Genomic DNA, 23,833 nt, shown 5'->3' with positions numbered 1-23,833 from the left:
GTGCTAAATATCTCAGGATCATTTGTTTCTGCCGGAGCCATGGGAGTTGTGTTGGCTTGGTTCAGCGGGGGCCTCCTCTTCCTCTTCCTTACAAAGGGCACTAACTATTAAATACCTTCCGTTGTGTTGTTACCTACCATCCAATCCCCTGCAGTCAATCTCCACTAAAACAGAAAGGCTATGCTAAAAGAGCACCAACCTTCAATGTTGCATGTGGGAAAATATTCATTTTTGTACTCAGTGATTGAAGTCAGTGATGTCTTACTGTCAGAATTCTCAAATGTCACTCCTTCTCTGAGAGAGTAGAGGGCATGGGAAACGTGTGAAACTTTCCTTTTAAAAGAACTCCAAGTGAATACTTAGTGGCAACAGAAGGTGCCAGGTTGAGAAATGAAAGCAACGGAGCCCTATGAAAGCACGGAACTCCAGGATCTCAGCTGGATTCGTTCTTATAATGATGATACCCCTGCATAATGTGGCATTCAGCTCCTGATTCCCCTCACCAAATTGGAGGTTAAAATGGTGACCTGGCTCAAGGGTCAATGTTGAGAGACCTGATGTGGGAAGCTCTATCAATTAGAGATGAAAAGTCACAGGGCTGTCAGGAGCCTTTACTTCTCTCACAGTGGGGAAATGTGCCCAGAGGTATTTTACATCTCTCAGGTTTGACTCCCTTGTTACAAAATGAAGGGATTAGAATTGATGAGGTCCCAGACTCTTTTCAAGGCTGGAATTTGAGGAGTAAGTGTTCAATTCCTCTTCAAGTAGAGTTATTTTTACATGAGAAGTTTTACAGAAAGAAAAAAGGTGGCTTATGGGCTAACATTAACCTTGAAAAGTCCAAGTTGCATGCTAATCCACCATCCATCATTTTCATGTAATTTAAATACAACCAAGTAGTTTTTCAATGTCTATTAGAGGTCTAGTTGACATACTTAGCTTGTTTGTAACAACTTTATAATATGGAAATATTAATCATTATACACTTAGTCCCATGAAGTACTAGCTATCAATTAATTGATTTTTGTATATCCCAGTGATTTTGGAGTACAGAAATATATTCAGGGTTACCTTTATTTCAATTAATATTCAATGCACTAGTAGCAGCAAATTTACAAACCCAGTTCATTCTTAAGGTTTTTAATTCAGCATATGAAAGTTATTATTATATTTATAGGTTTAACAAATTCAAGTGATTACCTTAAAGGAATCCTTTGATTATTGTTTAATCCCATGTAAAAATTTCGTTAAACAAAATCAGACTTTCAAAGTACATGTATAAATTTAATACATCTCATTACTGTTCAATTACTTCAATTGTTAGATGAACCCTAGCAAGAAGTTAAATAATGCATATATGTTTTATAAATACAATTTGTAAATATGATTACATTTAAGTTTTAATCCCAAACTACCCAATATTTCAATTTGAGACACACATCTAAATTCTTCTCCTTTACATTGTGTTTCCTCAATGTTAAAACCAGTCAATTTCCTTTGACCCAAAATATTAATACTATAAATTTGTCCTCTTCATATTGGCTATAGGTTTTTGTCCATGCGCATGATCAACGGCAAATAATATACACTAAGAAACTGACTATGTTGACTAATCCAACTTGAGAGCCATGTCCTTATATAGTTGAAACTAAATAAACAAACTATTAATCTTGAAAGATAGCTAGCCATGTAGATAGGCATTCGTCTGTGTGGACCTATGTTTGAGTGTGCAGGCATCCTGGCCTATAAACAACCCTTACCTCCTTGGGATTATGATGTCAATGAATGAATTATTACATTATATCAATATCGTGCCTAGGGGACAGAGCCTCTTCTACACAGATGTACTGTCAACACTGTCATGTTGAAAAGGAGGTAGAAACAAATTGCACTTCCTTCAGGTTGAGACGTTATCAGACCAGCTATCCTGCTTAGCATGTGATGATTTTCATGGTGCCAGTCTCACTAAATCAGGGACTTCCTTTCACCGACAGAATTTCCGTAATCTACCTCAGTCAGACACCAGTCACCAGAAAGTGCTAGGTGGATCCTTACTGTCCAGCTGAGCACGATGGATAACGAACATTCCAGATGCTGGGAGGAGCATGAAAGCAGGGTGGTAACATTTGATGGACACTGCACTTTTTCTGTGTCCTCTGTCATTTGTTTAAAATAAAAACAATAAAAATCTATAAAAATGTTTTAAAGATTTCTTACCAGGGAAGGATTTTAGGTTTTATTCTCTTTTATTGATATTTAACTATTTTTGAGAGTTTCATACGTGAATGTTTCATCTGCATCTATTCCAATACACATTCTTCCAGACCTACCTAGCTCCTCCTATGCTCCGCCCACCCTCTACCGTTACCTTCTCAACTCCATGACCTCTTCTTAAAGACTGTTGTTATCTGTATGGATTATTGTTATGGAACTCAGAACTAAAATACCAAGCAGCTAGATTACCATTCAAACACATATCCAGTCCCAAACTCTATGCATCTCCATTAGAATACCCATTCTGAAACTGTGAAGCCTTGCTTAGGGTTTTACACTTTCAATATCAGTTACAATTTGATGCACTTACCTTCTGCAAATGAAAGAAAATAAATTATCCATCCTTAGATTCTTCTTAAAAGTCATTCCAAGTATAGCTGTGGAATCACTTGTCACACACACATAGCCATTGAGTCATTTCCATTACACAATCACACACATTGTTAGAACTAACTTACATCTAACCTATATAACACACCGAAGGTACAATTGTATTTAATCAGAGGATTTCTAGATATATTTGTATTTTACAACTTTAGAATTTCTTCCTATATACAATACCCAGGGGTCTACCAAGTTAAATTTATGACCACCTACAATTTCTTTCATGCATAAACCCCTTCTTGTAGGCTTAACATTGTTTACTGAATCCACAGGCTGAAGGGAGCTGGGTCTACAGTTTTTATAAGGTAGTGGGTAGAGGTAATTTGATATCATGAAATACCACCATTTTCTGGCTAAGTCACTATCTCATTGGGCTCATTATAGGTTTTTGGTTTGCTTTTCCATTGTTCCTTAGAGAACAATGTCAACTCTCTTCAGACAAGAAGGTTCAGAGGGATTTGGATTAAATTTTTATTAACCCTTATTACTCAGAGACCTTCACTCTAATATTTTTACTGTATTCTCTGTCAATCAAGAGGGGTGTCCAGAAGAGACATGCTGGAGCTGTAAACTGAATTTATACTGTAATTCTACAACATACTAGTTTATACTTGTGATCTGATTTTCAGGAATAAAGCTCTAAGATGAAATCCACTTTAGGAACCACAACTGAAGCTCTCTGATTATCCTTTGACCTCATTATGACCCTAAGACTTAACCACTAAAAGGTGAGCCATCTCAGACAAAGACAGAATACCTTGAGCTACAGTTAGGTCACTGTATGACCTGTACTAGTTTCCCAGCTTTCTGGTCATAGTACATATCCAACCAAACTGCATACTAAGTACAAATTAATTTGATCCTAGAGTGACTTTTGGTACAATATTTGTATACTATAATTCATTAATTGAAATCAGCATCCCAGGGAGAAAAATTAAAACCATACAAAAAGTTTTAAGAAGATAGTACTTTAAAAATAAGGATCTAGACATGTGAGTCCATAGAGAAGGAAGAAGAAAAAGAAATAAAGGAAAAGAGAAAGAGAGAAAGACAGGAAGGGAGGGAAGAAGGAATGAAAAAAGGAAGGGAAGAAAGAAAAACAAAAAATAAAACAGAAGAAAAGATTTGGCGACAGGAATAGGGTGCATTTATTATTTACTGTGTGTGAAGCTTTCCTATACCTAGATGGATCTCTGGAGCCTATAATTACTGTTGACTTGGTAGAGATGCACACTCTATTGTTAAAGCTACATGCTTGCATTTAATGACATATGCCTGCATATGCTATATGTGCTGTTGCCTGTGGTCACAGTCTTTGATTAATTTGCCTATTGCATTAAGAGGTATAGAACTAGTCATGAAGTAAAATAAATAGATGTTTTTGTTTTGGCCCCTCAATCTCCTCCAACTGGCATGGCTGTAACAGTATCCCAAAAGGAAACCAATTGCTAAGGGGTCCTGGGAACCGAGAGTTCACACTTCCAGTCCTAGAGATAGAAATGATGGCACAAAGGGCAAGCAAGCAAATTTATCTAGCATGACAAAGAGTCTTTAGGAGCCATGGTGGCCTTGTCTAGCTGCTTCAGGTTTGAGAGCAACCTGCACACTTTCACACATATAACTACGACTGGGTTTAGTCATGGCCACATTTTTGCTTTCCACATGATATGACCAGAGAAAGAGGTTGTTTTTTTTTTTTTTTTTTTTTTTTTTTTTTTTTTTTTTTTTTTTTTTTTTTTTTATGTGAGAACTAAACCCTTGGCATTTTTTGTTCATGTTGTAACTGAAGCAATGGATTCATTATGCATACTCTAGTTGGCTTTGTGGAATTCATTTTCCTATTGTAGCCAATCACCACAACTCTTCAAATGACAGACTTTCACCATTTTAGTCTCCAGAGTCATTTATTATGTCTGCAAATGAATAAAATTGCTTGGGGCCCAATCCTCCTGGAGATATGTGAAAGAGTTAGACTAGTGAATGTAAATCCCTGCATATTGACTTAAAAAACAGAAAGAAATGGATCCTGTGTTCCTTCAGCTCTTTGCACTGTTAATCAAAGCTAATTAAAATGTCGGGTCTTTTCAAAAAACAGCACCAAGCTAGTCTTTTATAATAGAATATGGAGCTGACTCAAGAATATTTAAGTATGTGTGGCTCTAGGATATGATCTAGTTCGAATATGATAGTTTCAATCAACTCTTAAAAACATAGGCTCCTACTATGTGCAAAGGAATTGCCTATTTTCTATAAAATTACAAAATTTACGTTGCAGAATTTACATTTACATTTTGTAACTGCAGAGCACGTGCCCTGACTCTAAATCTGGAATTAGTAAAGGAAGAAAGGAAACTAATGGTTTCAATCAAGGCAAAAAAAAAATTTAAAAAACACCTGTGATCTCAATACACAGAGAGTATAAGACAGACAAAGTTCTTGTAGGAAATGTCTTTCTTACATGAATGTGAAGGAAGACCATATTTTGCATAGTGTCAGGGGAAGAATACCATGTGCTCAATAGAATATCCAAGGAAGTCATGCAAAAGTGAGATATATATATACATATATATATATCAAATAGGATTATATTCCCAAATACTGAGAAATAATATTTCAATATAGTATTTTGAATGAATTGAGTCCATAATAAACATCTGAAAAGTTAGAGATATAATTTTCCATACTCTTTGGCATACTATTTAACCATATCACCAACTAGGCAGAGAACATTTTGTATTTCTCTATATAGTATTTTCTTAATATTTGTATTGGTACTTAAATCTGAAATGTCCTTGTTCCAGAACCAAATATATATGTATGTATATTTAAATATACAGAGAGTAATATTTATATATATATCATGTATTATATTATATGCACATACACATGCATCTATAACATGTGCATATCATATAATTATGCAATGCATTATTAACTATTAATAATATAATATATAACATATTATATAATTATGGCGATATATTTATAGCAATATAAGTATAAAATTATATAATATAGATTAATATAATTATATACTATTCTACTTGTAATTTGTGCTGTTTTATTTTCCTCAAAACTCACGACATTAATTTATTTGGTTTTCTCTGGTATAATTCCAGAGGATGAATTGCATAAAGCTATGTGCTGACTTGAGTTTTCTGACCAAGGTTTGAAGATTAGAAGCCAGAATGAAAATGGTGAGATGGCCATGATTTCTTCGATGGCTCAATGAAGCCATCCTTCTTCTTTGAATCCGGGAGCTTTTGGCTTTGAACACAACTATAGAGCTCAGTTTATTTATGAACATGTCCTTCTAATTACTGTCCAGATCTTCCCTAATGTGTTTTATGTCATTCTTTTTCTTGTCGGGGATATTAAAAATGTCTTTGTATTCATATTTCTTTGTTTTATTAGCACATCACTATTCAGATTCAACAAACTATCATTACCTGAGTTTGATTTGATTATGTTTTCAAATAAGGTTATATTCCCAAATATTGGGGAATAATGTTTCCATGTAGTACTTGGTTTTAGATGAATTGAATACAGTCCATAATATATACCTGAAAAATCAGGGATATAACTTTTCCATAGTTTTTTCTATAATATTTTACCTATCACCAACTAGGCAGAAAATGTTCTCTATTTCTCTACATAGTATTTTTTTGATATTTATTTCAGTACTTAAACCTGAGGTGTCCTTGTCCCAGAACAAAAATATATTATTTAATTAATCACCCATAACAAATGATATGAGCAAAATATATGCTTCTGGCTATTATTATTTTTATAAAATATTTTTAAATCTTAAGTATAACACCAATTTAAAAAATATTCTTCATGGAATCAGAGAAAGGACTGAAAGAGCTTGAAGGGGCTTGAGACCCCATATGAACAACAATGTCAACCAACCTGAGCTTCCAAGGACTAAGCCACCACCCAAATGGACTGACCCTGAGCTCCAACTGCGTAGGTAGCAATGAATAGCCTAGTAAGAGCACCAGTGGAAGGGGAAGCCCTTGGTCCTGCCAAGACTGAACCCCCCCCCCAGTGAAAGTGATTGTTAGGGGGAGGGCGGTAATGCCAGGAGGATGGGGAGGGGAACACCCACATATAAGGGGAAGGTAAGGGGTTATGGGGATGTTGGCCCAGAAACTGGGAAAGGGAATAATTGAAATGTAAATAAGAAATACCCAAGTTAATAAAGATGGAGGAAAAAATATTCTTCGTGAGCACTATAAAGTAATTTTTAAAGAGATATGTTACCTAGAATAGGACAGACATTATTAATCACAGAAGGCTGTAGGTAGAACATGAACAAATGAAGAATCTAAACGTATTTTCTGTTTTTTTCAATAGTCAAAGATGAATAATTTGTTAAGCATATAAAATTCTGACCATTCCCCCCCATACCAAATTCCTTCTGTAAGGGAGCTGTTATAGAAGGAAAATGGTACAGAAGTCAAAAGAACAGATAGAGCGCATGTTCTAACCTCACTCCTTCCCTCTGTTATTGGCACTCAATGCTAACACACAGTAGATGTGAGGAGTTGCACCAGCTTCTACTCTACAGTCTCTTTTGCAGAATAATGGAAACATTTAGGAAATGTGAGGTAAATGAATGTACACAGCGAAAGCAGTTGGTTCATTGTGGAAACTATAATCATAGTTTATAATCATAGCAACATAGGGTCTCACGTTTGAAGTTTTACCAGTTAGAGTGCTTATTCTTTAGCTTTTCCATGCAAATTTAGGCAGACATCATGCCACTTTGGCTTATTTTAATGATCAAAATAGATATGGCAATAAAGCGTTACCAGACACACTGTTCAGTCAATGATTCGACCACATATCCCATAAAAGGAATAAAAGTAAAATATCTGACTAAGGGCAAAGCTTTTCTCCTTCTACTCCCTGTTGAAGGATTTATTGATATGAAAGTTTTAATGAAAGGTCTTAGAATGAAGACAGAGGGCAGAGAACTGAACACTAGAAACGCCTCAGTTTGCTAACTCATTCAGGAGGTAGCTCCTATTCTGTGGTTCCGGTGTAAATTTAGAATTTTTTTCACTAATAATTTATTGGCTATGCTCTTTGCCTCACTGACCTGAAGTCTACTTGTTTTGAAAACTACGCACTTTGTGAGGAATATCCAGCTTGTCACATATAGCTGTTTCCCCAGTGATCGGGAATCTGTGATTCCTATATCTTCTGTTGTCAATTGCTCTGGACTTGTGCTTCTTGATACTCCTAGTGCAATGCGTCCCGAGACTCACCCTGATTCTCATACACACTCCCATTTCCTCCTATCAACAGAACAAACCACGCAGGCTTTACTTCAATGACCTGAGGACATTTTCTCTCTTTTGCTCACTTTTTCCTAGCAGCTATTCCCATATTTCAATACTTAGTTTGCTCATGGCCTACTCGAGCCCAGTTTCTCATAGTTGCAAATCACGGAGATGCCCATCATGTTCTCTAACATGGTCTTATTGAGGCATTTCTGCCCAAAACTTAAAATGAAAGTCACTCCTCGTACGTTTTTCAGTGATGTGAGATACATCAGAGAGCAAACACTCCTGAAAAGCTCAAGTCAGAAATGCATCTGCCACGTAGAGATCCTGTTAACTAATAAGATACATATTAAGAAAATGCCGTTTTCAAATATGCTCCCACGTTGTTGAATTATCATTCATACTATGTTGAAACTGGAGGAGAAGAACCAGTGTTGTAGGACGACACAGGAAGTGTGAACAAAGGGTTCTTGAACTTGAAAGCACAGCATGTCCTTTCCTCCTGTGTGATGTCAGGTTTTGTTTCTGACAACCATCAAGTGTCATATCCTCTCTCTATCAGAAGATGGATGCCACAAGAGGGAATGCCTCTTCCTCTCTAGACATGATTACTGTCAGGATTTTCTTAAGTGAGGGTAAGTGTTTCCCTTTCAACAGTCGTTTAACACAAAAAAGGAAACTTAGCAATGAGCAATGTGGTAGACTTCATTTAGTTGAGAGATTTGACACTATGTACATGAATAATTCTATTTTTTCAGATTCATTTACCATAGTGTTTTCGTTTATGTATATGTATGTGGACAATGTATAAGCCTGGTGTCATCACTGTAGACCAGAAGTCAGCATCAGATTGTCTGAAATGGAAGTTGCAGATGATCATGTGTCATCACAAGCATGCACACACAGACACAGACACAGACACACACACACACACACACACACACACACACACACACACACACCACATCAAGACAACAGGTATCAAGAAGGAATACTAGACATCCTCAGATGCTAGAACAAGGGACCTGTTTTATTTCATTTCTACTGTGTTAACAATGCTAACGAATAATGTGTGGCACAAATTGGACCCTCTCAAAGCATACACTGAAGACTAAACTTTCCAAACCTTGGCATGTATGTAATAATATTTAGAAGTTAGAATATTACATATATGATTATTTAAGAGAAGGTACAGAAATATGGTGGGGTGACGATCCAAGGTACAAGCCTTAACATAAAGAAGGATTAATACACAGGAAGAGAGTTTTATTAAGATAGAGGCACAGGTTAAAAAACACATCTGCAAGCCATGAAACTTCTAGAAAAACTTGGATGTTTAAGGGTGATAACCTGGGTATATGAGGGTGCTAGCCTTGTCTTCAACAGCTTGACGTCAGATGTTGAGCCTCCAGAACTGGGGAGGAAAGATTATGATGCTTCGAAAGATCTAGTACAAGGGACATTGTTTACAGCAGCCCCAGCCCCAGAAACTGAGTACAGATGTCAGTGTTAACACTGCCCCCTGTCTTCCAGAGTTACAGCTAGTTTCACCAAATTTTAGCAGAAATAAATACATGAATATTTAAAAAATGCATAAATACTAAATACTAGTAGATATCAGTTCTCCACGAAATTGCATTTTGTTTCTAAAACTTCTAGATGTCCTCTTTAATTGAACCTTCTTCTTGAACTTGGATGAGAAGACTAAAGGCTATTAGAGAAGGCGATATTTAGAAAATACAAGACAGACCACTAGAAGCCATAATGCCACGAATTGTTGATGTTTAAGTAAATATGTTGGCATTGCACATCTCAGTATTTATAGTAGAACGTCCCGTTCCCACCAACCACAACCATTCTATGGCTATCTGTGACTTACTTGTGCACTGTGCCCCTATGTTACCATGTCATTCAGTTTTCAATTACTATATTAGGAATACCTGTGGCAGTCAACTTATGAAGAGGTTTAGTTTTAATGTTTTCTTTTTTATTTATTTATTTAATGTATGTTGCAGATGGTTGTGAGCCACCATGTGGTTGCTGGGACTTGAACTCAGAACCTCTGGAAGGGCAGTCAGTGCTCTTAACCACTGAGCCATCTCTCCAGCCCAGGTTTTCTTTTTTTAATTGGTTATTTTATTTATTTACATTTCAGTTGTTATCCCCCTTCCCATCCACAAACCCTCTATCCCCTTCTTCCTCCCCCTGCCTCTATGAGGGTGCTCCCCCACCCATCCATCCACTCCTACTTCAGTAGCCTAGCATTCCCCTATCCTGGTAATGTGTGGTTGGTTGGTCCTTGAGTGTAGCAAGGCAGCATGTGTGGAAGGGACTGTATGGTGAAGCAAAACTGTTCATCTATTGCATCACTAGAAAACAAAACAACAACTTAAGTTCCAGATCTTCTTAGACATAATTCTCCTATCATACTAAGTCCAAGCTCTTGGAGCTTCTACTGTATTTGAAAGGCACCATGAATTGGGAATAAACCTTAAACTCATGAGCCTTTCAAGGCCAAGTCAATTCCAAATGTCGGCTGAATGATCCATGTTGCTACCCTAACTCTTCAATATAGATACCAACTCCAGAACTCGATACAAGTGGCCTTTTCACTTCTTTGCATTGCCACCTTCATGGCACTGAATATGGGGGTCTGTTTGGGACATAGAGCAATGTCATAACATCCCACAATGTCAGGTCAAGTCATCAAATGAAGGAGGATGATTTTCCACGTAAGTTATAAAACTTTCTAAATGGCTGATTTGTAAAGTGAGATGAATAAGTTGTTTAATTTTTTTAATGAAGGAAATACAGATCAACAAATGCTGATTTTTTTTTAGGTACTGTCTTCTATATTGGTAGCCAGTATTGACCAGCCACCACCACTTGCCCCATAATTTTTTCTACACTTCAAATACCTAGGATGGCCATTATGCATTCCCAGCCTGTCAGCTTTGGCTGAATTACAGAGTGCTCAATTATACGCTAATCGAATAGCTGCCCAATGCAGGCCACGTAATGACTTCCTGATTATCTGCCTTTAAATGATGAATGAAATGAATATGTAACATTCTGTTCAAATATAGCATACTTAGCATGCCAAATGAAAACTGATTTTGTGCTGTTCTCTCTGAAAAACGTATATTTTATTGTAATTCAGTTCAATGGCTGTTCGGTTGCTTGTTTTCTAGTCATCAAGATAAACATTGAATGAGCTATCTAGGAGAACATTAGTCTTCATTTTTGCTTCCCAACAGATGCTAAAGGTGTTAACTATTGTTTAGATTATCTGGCTTCTTTTCCTCACATCATCTTATCAGAAGAAAAGAGAGAAAGGCCCTGGTGTTTTTTTTTTCCTTTTCTTTTTCTTAACACTTGTAAATATTCCAGTTACTGGAGAAAAAAATTTCTCTTGAACCAAAGAATAGAAACACACTGTCATGTGTGTATTAGACAAACAATACTAAGAGTATTTATTATCTCAAGAGATTTTGATAAAACAGTATTTTGTATGAGCACCGAAGAAAGAGTCCTCTGGTTTCAAAGGTGATTTTGTGTCTGGTTTCTACTAACAGTGTACATAGCTATCATGTTTACCTAGAGTTAGCTTCCATACAGTAACTTAAGTAGCAATCTTACGAGATCATATAGGGAAATTCGTTATATGTAATATTAAAGTTCACTAGAGAGAATACAGGCAGTGAGAAAAGAATTATGGAAAACGGGAGATGTTGCTGCTAACCCACTCTGATACACATATCTGGTTTCCAAACAGCACACTTTCATGATGACTAGGTTTTATACTGAAAATGGAACCAAGATAATATATTAGAGTTAAGTGGTGCCAGGCTTTAATATTAGGGTTAATAAAGAAAGCCTAAAGGTACAATCATTTCCATAATGAAACAGATGAATTCTGTGATGCTATCACAAATCTCAAGATTATCCTATGATCTCCCTGGGATACCAAACCCCTTTGATGCCTGATTTATGATTTTCAGTTGAACAATACCCTAGTTATAGTCGACTACAAATATACTTGCATAAATAACGTATCCTCCATTGAGACAGGTTAAGACAGGATGATGGTAGCATTTTCTCCTTTATTGCCACTGGATTCATAAGAATGTCCCAAAGGAGGCCTTTCTTACTTGCCTTCGGATTCTGCAGAACAAATTACAACTTCCACACAAGAATCCAGGTTCTCCCTTCATGAGCTCTAATACCATCTAAGACAATTTCTTTAACTCATTCCATGCCTGCTGGGAAGTTTGTTTTTACTTGTGGATATCCCTGGTTAATGTATAGAAGAAACTCATCTCAGCATTCTACGTTCGTCTTTTGAATGGACACATACTCAGCTCTCTTAGTAAACCTAATGGAAGGTACATGGAAGGAAAACTCTTCCAAGAGCACTCATAGCTAAGACCTCAAATGCATATTTATCCTAAAGGATTACCTTGAACTGAGATGTCTGTCGAACACGTGCTAATCATATGGAAACAACTTGGTTTCTATTTGTCATCTCGCAAACTCTTGAGAAATTTGTTGACTCTTGCAAAGACAGCTGTCTGGCTCATACTATGGGAATGGCCCCTTTTACTTCTATTTCTTAAAGAAACAGAAAGTTATACTTGGCTACTTGCAAGAGTGGGTGACCTGCTGAGAGTATGACAACTGCTGCCGCACCAGGCTTCTTAGCATGTCTTCTGTGTTGTTATGGAGATCTCCATCCTCCAATCCCTCCCATCCTCCACTCTTCATACCTATCACTCTGAGGATGCTGTTTTCTTTAGTGTTGGGATTCACAGGGACTTCATTGCCTAAAATTTAGTTGGGAGCAATTGGAAATGGTGTTTAGTGACTCTTACGGTGCTTCTCTTTATGTTAATAACTGGCATCCAGAATATTATGAACCAATAAATAAAGATGACTCAAATAAGAAGCTTATTAAATTTTGCTTTCATTAAAAGAACATTCAGAAATGATTTTAAAAATCCACCATGACTGGCAATTCTCCCTTGAACTCCGTGCCTTGCCGAGTACTTTGTGGGTTATTTGGTGCCTGACATTATCGCTATGTTCTCTATCAATGTCATTCTGATAACACTAGTCTATAAAATTATACACAGAGATATGCTATTCTGATATATCTTTAATGCACCATTATCTGAATTTTATTTTTAGTAAACACAAGATAACGTCAGTTCAGAATGCTTGGAACATAGGAAGTACCACAGTGTAACTGTGATAAGTCTGATCTTGTTATTAATATTCTTTCCATCACTCTTATTCAGTAGATGAAGAACCTATGCCACACAGAAATTAGCTTGTTTAAAATTTCCAGCTGACACAACCACATTATTTAAGAATGAATTTAAAAATGTAGTATATGTACACAATAAAATTTTGTTCCTCTGCAAAGAAACAAACAAAAAAAAACAAAAGAGCCTGACGATATATGAAGGAAAATGTTATCTGAAAGAGCCCCAACTAGGAAAAAGACCTATGTTTATTCTCATATGCTGAATTTAGATTTAAATTTCTGTTTGTGCGTGGGTAAGTAGATGGGTCTATTGGTCTCTCTCTCTCTCTCTCTCTCTCTCTCTCTCTCTCTCTCTCTCTCTGTGTGTGTGTGTACGGGCATGTATGTGTGTGCAATTGTGAATATATATGCTTGTATGTTTTTGTATGTTTATGTGTATGTGTGTGTATGTGTACATGCATGTGTGTGTTTGTGAATATGCACGCTTGTATATTTGTATATATATTTGTGTGTGTGTGTGTGTGTGTGTGTGTGTGTGTGTGTGTGTGTGTGAACTCATAAAAGTAGATAGAGAATCAGGAAAAAAGAGAAAGATTGTAGAGGTGGGAGAAAGCCAAGGCTGGCGGAGTCCGTGCACAGAAGTAAGAAGGGAAGTTATGGGAGGGGAAGTTGGGAGGTGGGGAGTCAGGAACTGTGAGTGTCTGAGGCAGATGAAAGTGAGAGAGTGGGAGAAACTAGACAGCACGTAATCACACACTGGCATATGTGAAAATATGATTCAACTGATTACTTTGTAAGGTAACTTTAAATATATTAGTAAAGAATGACAATCAGTTAATATGACAGGCCTGTGGCTTGATTAAAGACCTGGAGCCCCAGCTGGCCAAACTGTCGTCTTTCCAAGCGGTCTCAGAATTGGATTGGGCTGTGGATCTTTGTCCTCTGATTCCTGGATTGCTTTCCTTGATTCATCAATATTCTGCTTCTTTCTGGTTTCTTCCACCTCTCTGTTTGTTTCTTCCTGGAATTCTTTCTAACTTCTCACTTCAGTGCCTCCTAGGGATGGAGGTGAGGTAAAGCCTGTGACCCTTCCCCAGTGCTCAGCTGCCTGGGATGCCTTCCTGAAGGAGTCCCTTCCTTTGCATCTTTTGTGTGTTACCCCTACTTCTCCTCAGAGAGGGTTTCTTCAAATTTGAATCCTTTACTTTACTCTGTCACAGGCACCGGAAGGAATACCCAACTGTTTCCCTTAGATCCAGAGGTGTGTTCCCTCATTCTGAGATTCAAGAGGATTCTTTGTTACTTTGCCTTAATAAATGGGCCTTACCTGGTAGCCCTGTTGGAATTCTCTGTGGCACGATAACAAGTTTAAAATCAGACAATGTTCTAGTAGAGGCCAGGTGTTCAAAGTATAGTAAACAGCTCCCTAAAGATTAGAAAATGAATATTTAACCAGATGACTACATTCGATTTCCCTCATTCATTTTTTATTATTTCAGTGAAAAACTTTTTGATGGAAATCACATTGACAGGGTTTTAATATCTTCTGGTAAATGAAAGCTGTCACTTCAGTGGGGTTAGTATTTCTTTACAGTGACATTTGGTGAACTCTGGTGGCCAGTAATTTTTTTTTCATAGTTACAACTTAGGCAGTTTTATGCACACTGTACATAAAGAAGACAATTTGTGCTAAGAGGTTGGTAATTATAATGAAACTAGTTATATTAATTAGGTTCTATTCATAATGAGCTTTATGATTGCTTTTTAAGAAGGAGGGGGGGGAAGCTAAGACGTAGAGGCTTTGGGTACACAGCTATACTTCTTATATTGTTAGAGGCTAAAGGAACCGCGTTATCCGCGTTATCCATGGAAAAGAGTATCCCATGTAGTGTGTTTTAGGACCCTTCTCAAAAGCTAGACTCAAAATACAAAACTCTGTGGAGTTGATAGTCATTTAAAAACTAGTCATTGGTCAATTAACCCGGGCTCCTGGGAGCTCTGAGAGACTGAGCCACAAACCAAAGAACATCCACGGGCTGGACAGAAGCCCCCAACACACGTGTAGCAGAAGCGCAGCTCAGTCTCCATGGCTGTCCCCCAACAACTGGGGCTGGGGCTCTCCCTAAAGCTGTAGCCTGACTGTGGAATCAGGGCCCCAATAGGACTGCCTTGTCTGGTGGCAGTGGGGAAGGATATGCCTATTTCTGCAGAGACTTGATGTACCAGGGTTAGGGGAGGAGGGTTTACCCTCTCAGAGGAGAATGGGAGGTTAGTGGGGGGAGGGACTCTGTATGCAGGACCAGGGTGGGGGACAGCGCTTGAAATGTTAATTAATTAATTAATTAATTAATTAAAAATAACGGAGGCTAAAGTTACTTTAGAAATGGAGGCTGAAACATGTCTTTACATTTCTGCTTCCTCTTGTGACGCCACAAACACTCATGTGAATCAAAGCAGCACTTGGGAGCCCTGAGAACGGATTTCCCGAAGCAGATATTTTCCAAAGGTTACAATGAACAGTTTTCACTTGATAGCCTGATAAAACTCTGAGAACAGTCCTGGATCCGTCCAGGAGGAGGAAGCATCATTGAGTTGTTCTGAGCATGCTAGAATTCCTTAACAGTTTCTGGTCACCTTAGCTCTGCTCACCCGCCACACCCTCCTGCGATCACCCCACCCATACCCAATGCTTGGGGAAGGCCCAAATGCATTTCTTGTTCTTTTAGACTTGTGCCGAAAAGATCCAAGCAAATCCGCCAAGTTCAAAAGATAATGTTGTGTATTGTAAAATCCTCACGGAGGTTTGAGCCCACTAGAAAGGCTTCCTCGTAAGAGAGGGTTAACAGACCATGAGTTGTCTCACTTAGGTGACCCCCCCCCCACCAGAGGATTCCATAGAGTTAATAGAGTTAAATTAGACCCACACTTAAGACAGAAGAGGACTTCCTCTGATGTCTCTCGAAACAAGATGAAGTGAAAATTTTTACCCCACACAAAGTCAATCAATAGCTTGTGCAAAACTGTTCAAAGCAGAAGTCCTTCTTTTTGAGATTTTTTTTTTTTTTAGCTTTTGTTTTGTTTCTAAAGGTTTTCTCTTCCCTGCCTTGTCATGTTTGTTAATGGCTCTGTCGAAAGGCATTGCTTTTCAGAATCTGCTCAAACCCTCAAGGAAGTAGCAACTGAGACTGAAGGAAAACTGCCTTTGTCGGGTTAATCTAGGATTTCCAAACTTGGCTTAGATCAAAAAAAAAAAAAAAAAAAAAAAAAAACGAAAACCAAGTTTTCCCAGCGAATGGGGCTCTGGGCTTATTCATATAAAGCATTTCCGTCACTCACTCTAACACACTGCTTCTGATATGCAGAAACCTGTCACTTCTGAGATAAACCCACTAATCCACCCCGTCCTCAGCATTCTGTGTTCTGTGGGCAGATGTTTCCGGTGTGTGGATATTGCCCTATCACTTATGCTCAGAGCTACCTTCGTATCTTAAGCTGATAGCTTTTACCTGATGCCTTTTCTGTCTTCCAGATTCGAGGATGGCATCCAGATGGCTCCGCGAGATGTTCTGAGTGCCGCAGCAGGTGAAGCGCTTCTGTAGGTAATCCTGGGAAGGACAGCCTGTGTGTTAGAAACCTAAAGATTGGGTCCGTGCTGTTCCCCCTCCGCCACACTGCGCAATTCCCCATCACACCATATAATGGAATGTCCAAATCAAGAGTGGCCTTTTTAAGACCAGTCTCTTGTTCTTAAGAGTCTAACCTATCTAGGACTCACACACATAGAAAAGAAAATGCTTGTTTGGCTGGTTTTTGGTTTTTGTTTGTTTGTTTGTTTGTTTGGTTGGTTGGTTGGTTGGTTGGTTTGGTTTGGTTTTCCAAAACAAACAACTCTTCCTCTGTCATTGTACTCGAGGTTAGTTATCTGGATCCCTCGGGATTCTCTTCTTTCACCACTAGTACTAATTTTCTTAACTCCATGATTCCCTCTCTGTGTTAGAAACCGCTGCTGACCGTGGAACACCCTATCCTCATGGTTCCGTTGTAACGTCCACTTGCCTGACCTTGAATTGCTTAAAGAAAGTTACTTTAACGAAGGAGCTTATCTTATGAACTAATTATCATATAGAAAGCTATTCAATTAAACTAATATACACAAGAAACCCTGTATATCAAATCTCTTACTGATAATGACTTCTAGTCTCCCTTCCATAGAATCTACACATTTTAGTCTCTTTGGGTTTGCTGTCTGGTTTTCTTTTTTACTTGAGCAGCATATATAACTCATGCCTTATAATGCCACATATTCCTATGAGGGAGTCCAGGGTGCCCATTCCCTCCTCTGTATCTATTTTTCTGGAGGAAGAAAGACCCATGGGGGCGGGGCTCGTTCACTGTAATGAGGCTGCCTGTCTCTGAGCTGGCAGGTCCTACCCCAAGGCTTCTTCCTGTCACTCAGCCTGCTTCAGCCTAAGTGTTAACGGTTGGCGAATGAGATATTGGAAGAGCTCCAAACTCCAATTATGTGCTTCTTTGAGTCTCAACAGTCTTTACCATTTTTCACAAATGCCTTTTCTCTATTTAGTAAACTCTTTGTTTTGCCTTTTGCATATTTGACCTTGCATACAGTTTTCTCCCATAAAACAGAAACATGGCACAGCATCAAGGCAGATGGCACATTGTGTTAAGTGAGACTAGGCTTTCTAAGACGGCAATAAGACAACATGGGAGAGTACTTTGAAAACCATTAAGAATTTTGTGGCCAAGAGTAATGTACGATATGTTTTTTTAACTATCAATCACTGTCCTTTTAGTAAACCCATGTGAATATTTATCTTTTACACTTATTATATGGGATTTTTCTGCCTTTTTGTTGGTGTTTCATGAGTATTTATATTACTTTTATTTTATTTCCCCTTCATAACCGATTATTTTTTTGTCAGCCCAGCTTCTAAAGATACCCCCTCGCGCTCGTGTGTGTGTTCTCCAATATATCCTTCTCATCTTCCCTTCATATGCTTTTCCCTATAGAGAATAAACTTTAGATAATCCTGAGACTTTAACTTTAAAAATGACAAGTCCATGGGATTTTTTAGGGATGAGAGTAGGCGAGCAGGCGAAAGAACAAGCTGAGAAAAAAAAACTAAATAGTTCCCAAAGAGCATTTTACTTCCTGAAATATAATCTCAAAGGGAACTAATATGATGTGAAAAAACTTAGGCTGCAGCTCTTGATATTAGATCCATGTAAGGTATGGTCAGAGGACCTGGGAAATTGATGAGCTGCAGGTATTGACCGGTGCGTTTGAAGACAACCCATGGGTGAATTCCGAAATGGAGCCCTCTGTTGCACGGATGCTTTGGAAGCTTTAGTGTTATTGATCTATTGGAGACAAAGAGGAAACTCTTCTGATCGGTATGCTAAGAAGTTTGCTTCCTAGGGAAGGCAGTCTCACGCTTCCTAACTTTCACTGTAGTTGTGAGGCACACCTAGGAAGACAGAGGTTTGAATTATTAAAGAAACCAAGTTTTCCAGCCTTGAAGCAGAATATTTTCAATATCCTATTTTTTTTGTTTCGTTTTCCAGCATCTTATTTGGAGATACGCATTTCCCCTTCTTTTTTGCTTAAAAAAAAAGAAAAGAAAAAGAGAATGCTGTCAAGAATGAGAAAAATTACCCATAACACTAAAATTCTCCTGAATATATTATGATGGACCTTGGGGTTTACACAAGTATAAAGACTGGTATTTCAGAGTTTGAATGACTGCCTTGCTGTTTGATATTATCTCACTACCAGAGTCATCTGTGAAGAAAATTAATGGTGCCCTGACCACTTTAAATATTTTTGTTTAGATAAGCTGGTATTATTAATACTTGCTTTAATTTTGAAAATGTAGTTAGTTTTCAGCTCATACAATAAGTCTTATTAATAAAGCATCCTATTTTTATCATGATATTAATTGAGCCTCTTTAAAGTAAAATAATAAAACATATAATATAGTCAAGAAGAAGTAGTGTTTTTGGTGTCTGGGAAGACACTCTTGACCACACATAGTGCTGAGGGCTTTGCAGTAATACAAGCCTTAGTTCAATTCTGCCTTGAACATCTTTTCTACTTGTAAAATTTTGGTGAGGCTAGAAAACATCTTGAAGTTCTGGTTTGCTAGTCTGTGAAATGGGAATAAAGTTAGAACTTATTTATTAACTTATTCATAAAGATTTAGTCAGAGGAAGAGATAAACACATAAACATGTCTAAAACAGATATTCCAAGTATACTAAAGGTATGTATTGTTACACCAATGCCATGTAGAGAATGCAGTAGAAAATATAAACACAAATGCTATGTGATCTTGTTTTGTTGACCAGATGTATCTCATACAGATTATACTTTTCTGATGACAAGACTGTTAATGAATGTGATCCCACTTCTCTTCAGAGGGTAACTCAAATGTGGCAAGAGAGAGAAGGTCTCCTTTCTATTTTATCTGGAGTTCTCACCGGTTATTGCTAACGAGAAAAAGGCTATGTTAGGAATCAAAATTCAGATAGAAGGAAGGCAATTCCAGGTGAGAAATAGAAAAGGTCAAAGGGCAAAGTAAAAAAATTAGCTATCCATGTCAAATTCTGGTCACAGGACTAAGACACATGGATAGAATAAAATAAAATATAGTCACACAGATATGAATTAAGGAATTGGCAGTTGCCCCTAGAAGTTAGCTAACAAATCAGGAGCAGAATTTCCTTCAGTGTTGAAGTCAAAGAACAAAGAAGCTGAGTCATCAACATTTTTGACTTTAGTAATGGAGATTCAAAGTGTTCAAACAGAGTCTTCAAAGGTTCAAATAACGTGTATTTGTCTGACAATATGGGAGATAAAACTAGGCTCAGAAGTGAAATCGTAGTGCAAATTTAGCTTTTGTTTGAAGATGGGTATTATATAATCTACACCCAAAGCTGAAGGTCCTGCTATTCACAAATGTCTCAGTTCATTTGGGGTTGACCGATTTCTTCTACATTTGTCCATTCATTCACTATTTTTGCTTAGATAAAACGACCATCCCACAACTTTTCCTTTTAACTTTCACATTACTACTTCAGCTTGTTGACACATTTGTTCGATTACAGTACTTTGTTCTATCATAGCTAATAAAGAAATGCTTTCTTCATGGAAGACCTTCACCAACTGATATTGCATCTATAGTCATCCTTTAAGGCTTACCTAAAACCAACTTACTTTCCACCAATCATTCAAAAAGACCTTTGCTGGTGTTTATCCAAAAGTGCTTTCCTCTTTCCTGCCCCAAATTCCTCCTTTACTCTTTCTTGGTGAAAAAAAAGAGAGAGAGAAAGAAACTCTTTATACATCGTGCCCTCACTGTTGTTTGTCTAGTACCATGATATACTCACTACTCTCATTTGTGATAGCCACTGCCCAACCAGTCAGTTTCTCTCTCTCTCTCTCTCTCTCTCTCTCTCTCTCTCTCTCTCTCTCTCTCTCCATGGACTGTCCTTTACTTAGTATCTCTGGACCTGACTCCATTACTGGTGTTCACCAAAACAATTTTGTCTTCATCCTTTGTCTATGTCTCAACTCATGCATGACCAAATCCAAACTAGATTTTCTGACTTAAAGATATTACAATATTACTCTTGTGTCTCTGCATTTGTGTTGTCCAGGAAAGCATTTCTTGTTATAGGCTGGTTTTATTTCTTGATTTCATCATGATGGCCTATTTTGAGCTTAATAATATGTCAATTAATGGAAGTAGTGACCATTTCTGTCTTGTTTGGGGCTACTTCCAAGATGAAGGACAAGTTTTAGCCATTGGGAGGTACCCAACATATAACAAGTGAATTCACCTTGTAATTCTTGCTTGTCTCTCATGCTTGGAGCTGTTCTATGGAGAATACTCCCCAGCATGGGAAAGAACATAAATTACCCATAACAGGGTCTAAAAGGTCTGCGGTTCCCTCCTACTGTAGCCTGTATGGAGACAATGAAAGTCATAGCTCCCCCAATGAGAGCTGTTCACCATCCAGTTTAGGGAGAAGGTAATATTTGTGTCGTGGCCCTGGCATGTCTATAAACTGAAGAGATAAATATTTTCAAAATGCGTTCATGTGCTCTTTTGTATGACCCATGCCATGCAGCTTTTAGCCAAATAATTTCTGCTTGCTCTCAACACTTGCAATCTCCCCTCCCTTACAGAGCTCCTTTGAATATGGCCATCTTCACACCTTCCCTAATAACCTCCTCTGCTCGGACTTTCAGACTCTGGCTCCTTCTGTACATTTCCCTCACTACACAAATTCTACTTCTCTATTTTTTTTCAGTACCTCCCATCCTCACGCCAGTTTCTCCTTCCCAGCAGGTAGTATTCTTGCCATTGCAAATGCAAACATGCCTTTAGATAACTTATGTCCATCGGCCATGTTTGCATCCTCCACAAGGACAGTTTTACCTCTACTTCCCGACTGTCCTATTCCCAATATCAGCTATCTCTGCTTGGAGATACCCTATTGCTTCCAGATGACCTTCATCCTGAAGCATCAAATTGAGCAGAGAATGTAACCTTCTAACACTATTCTCTCTGCTGGTGGTATAGTCTCAGTGTTGAAGTCCTGTATTAGAATGTAGGCTTGATGGTTTTTCCAATATAAAAACATTTTAATCTGCCATTATAAATAATTGTGAAAAGGCTGAAAAGCTAAATTAATAAACAGGTATTTGTTATTACAGAGCAACAGGTAAGACTTTAGTAAGACCCAGAAAATGTCTAGCTCTTGTTAGAAACCATTATAGTTATATTTGATGAGAAAAACAAAGCAAATCTAAGTACCCCCATAACTCTATTCTTTTATTTCTAGAATACAACAAGGCTAGGAAAGTTCTCTCTTATGAATACAGTTTTTACAGGCTTTTATTAGTGTTGGTAAAAAGCTACTCGGTGTACCACTCAAGTAATTTTAATAATTCACTACAAATTTTAAATTTATTTTACATTTCTATGTTACAGATGATTCACAGGGAAAGCTAAAAAGAGTCCTGTATTGATAAATAGATATAAATAAACAGCTTATCCCACTCTTGATTACATGTGTCTCCCCTGCCTTAAGTCCTTTTGGATACTTAAAAAAAATCCTGTATTGATTGAGTGATTTGTTTTACTTAGCTAATTTTTACTAGACTTGTTTTAAAAATAGATTCCAAAGGCTTCTTCCCACTTTTTAAAAGTAACTATGTGAATATGAACGAGCTACTTACACTTTCGAAGCCAGCTACTTGTATTTATAACCTTGAGGTTACCTTTGATCTTAAATCAGCTTTTAATTACCATTGTAGTTACAATGGGTGGAAAAAAATTATTCTATTATTTCCAGGCACAGCAAGGATGTGACCAGTCCTATCTCATGAGTACAGTTATTTTAAGGCTTTTATTACTAATTACAGTTGGTTTATTATAATTCATTGTTCACTGGCCTTCTAGGCTATTTACTTAAGGTTCTATTCAGCATTACAGCTGCTGCTGCAGCTGCTATTCCTCTGAGATTCCAGGCCTTCATGAGAGAAACTGGGATCCTATTTGGAAGACAGCATAATTGGGCTCAAGGCAGGCACTTAACTTGGTGTCCCCTGGAAGGTGGTACAAGAGTGTACATTATTCCCAACTCAAAGAGGTTAAGAAAATAAATACAAAGGTAGATGAACACTTGGAGGAATATAAAAGGACATCATAACAATGAGGCCACTTGTGTATTTTTTTTCCTCATGAAGCTTTCTCTTCATACTTATTTTCCTCTTCTTTGTTTTAGATTCCTACTTTATAATTACGATATTCTGGTTGCTCAGTTCTAAGTCAAATTTTATTACCTACATTGCAAATAAGAAGTAGTGCATCTTGGAGAGTATTATGAAATTTATTTATTTCACAAGAATTACTTGTCACCTATGAGGTGCTTTCTACAAATTTTGCTGTGTGATCAAGTAATTATTCTCAAGGAATGCAGAATGAAAGCGTCGGGACCCTCTTTGTAAGCTCAAGGAGTTGCAAGTCTCTTCAAGAAGTATCTGAGTGAAATTTGGTCAAAACAGTCTGTCTGATGCACGAGCAAATAATTTTCAAGTGCAATCAAGTGACAGAATCATCCAACAAGTATGACATGTAGAATCTGCAAGGGTGTAAGAGTGACTGCAGTATAGCATGTACTGAAGATGGAGCTCAAATACCTTACCTATTATATATGTTTACACACACACACACACACACACACACACACACACACACACATGCACACACACACACACACAGAGAGAGAGAGAATATTCTCTACCTTATGTAATTCAATTGTCTTGACAAAACACCATTACACAAACAACTTATAAAAGAAGGCATTTAAACATTTAATTTGGAGCTCACTGTTCCCAGAGTGTTTCATGATATTATGGTAGGCAGCATGGCTGCAGACAGGCAGGTATTACATTGGAACAGTACCTGAGATCTTACAGCATGATCTACAATGACAAAGGGAAGATAGACAGAGAAACAGAAAAACATACACTCCGGGAATGGAATGGTGTAGGGTTTTGTAACCTCAGGACCCATCCCCACAGCATA

The 23,833-nt window shown here is 37.6% G+C and overlaps 1 pseudogene; it reads left to right on the top strand.

Moving 5' to 3' along the window:
• LOC108352072 (uncharacterized) overlaps positions 1-23,833 on the top strand; it is a 2,585,468-nt pseudogene that overhangs the window by 2,000,343 nt on the left and 561,292 nt on the right.

Source organism: Rattus norvegicus, chromosome 10 (genome assembly GCF_036323735.1).
Source record: "Rattus norvegicus strain BN/NHsdMcwi chromosome 10, GRCr8, whole genome shotgun sequence".
NCBI classification, from domain to species: Eukaryota; Metazoa; Chordata; class Mammalia; order Rodentia; family Muridae; genus Rattus; species Rattus norvegicus.
The sequence above is the reverse complement of the archived record's forward strand: the minus strand, read 5'-3'. Positions and strand labels throughout refer to the sequence as shown.